This window comes from Pygoscelis adeliae, unplaced genomic scaffold (assembly GCF_000699105.1).
Source record: "Pygoscelis adeliae isolate BGI_AS28 unplaced genomic scaffold, ASM69910v1 Scaffold4, whole genome shotgun sequence".
Classification (NCBI taxonomy): Eukaryota; Metazoa; Chordata; class Aves; order Sphenisciformes; family Spheniscidae; genus Pygoscelis; species Pygoscelis adeliae.
In genome coordinates this window covers 13,914,318-13,915,493 of record NW_008824986.1, presented here as the reverse complement: position 1 = coordinate 13,915,493, position 1,176 = coordinate 13,914,318, and the positions used below count along the sequence as shown (strand labels likewise).

At 49.0% G+C, this 1,176-nt stretch overlaps 1 protein-coding gene across 1 annotated transcript in view; it reads left to right on the top strand.

The window, feature by feature from the left end:
* EMX2 (empty spiracles homeobox 2) overlaps positions 1-1,176 on the top strand; it is a 5,703-nt gene that overhangs the window by 3,636 nt on the left and 891 nt on the right.

Sequence of the window (1,176 nt, the reverse complement as noted above, 5' to 3'; positions counted from 1 at the left end):
CGCGGTTTTCTCCTCGCCGGAAGAAAGGCTGGGGCTTGGGGGGTTGGTTGTTGTTGTTGTTGTTGTTGTTGTTGTGTCGGGCTTTTGTTTTGCGCCCTTCCAGGAGACTCGTGGAGAGAGGGCTCCAGATGGGGATTGTCTCTGCTACAGTATGTGGCACTGTACTTAAAAAAAAAAAAAAAAAAAGCCAAAATACCCAGCCGCAGCCTAGTTCAAAGTTCCCAGTAAACACAGCGTTCTCTGGGCGGATTAAGTTGTAACACTTTTTTTTTTTTTTTAACTCCTTTTCGTGGGGGAAGCAATAAAGAGGTTGGAGCTTTTGTTTTAAAATGTCTCCCTAACAAAACAATAAAAAGGGATCGCCACTTTTATGAGGTTCTCCGAACAAGGGACCGGTCACAGGCTTATTTCCACTGGAAAGCTGTATTTAAGGTGGTCTTTGTGCTGCTTGATTTCGAAGCTGGTTGGGGTCTTTTGTCCGGATGTCAAACCCCCAGTCCCCTACAAATGAGCTCCCTTTTGGGAGATCAGCGTGCAGAAATGAACCGTCCTCCCCTTCAATTAGCAAACTAAAAGCAAATTAAACTCACCCCTTGTTCCCCGCTCAGCTTTTTAATGGGGGACTTTTGGAGAATATGAAAATGCAGCAGAGATGTGTGTCCGGCCAGGCAGGTCTCTGTTCTGAAGAGGCAGCGAAGCGGGTTAAACCAGCTTATTAAAATGCTCCAGTTCCCTTTTCCCCCCTTGCTGGGGCCTTTATCAGGCACTTTCAGACAGAACCAGAGTTTAAACTGCTTTAAAAAAAAATGTTTACCTTTGGCCGCTACAAGGAGTGTGGCCAGCCCTGGAGATAGCTCCCAGATCAATACTATCTGTAATTAAAGCACTGAAGTCAGCTGCCGGATGGATAAGTCAGATTTATTCGGCGCTGCACAAATTCAGAGGGTTATTTACGACGGCACTTGCAGCTTTCGCCTTTCTACGATCGCTCCTGAACGGCGCGTCCCGGGGAGACGCTGCGGGGAGCGCCGGACGTTTTTCATTTCGGGCCTTTTTCTTTCGTTTTATTCTCTTTTCCAAGAGGAAAAGATCTCGCTCCGCCGCCCCCCGGCCCCATCCCGCCGCCCCGTTAGGAGGGACGAGGTCCTCGCTCTGCTTCGCCCCGCTCCCTGCTTC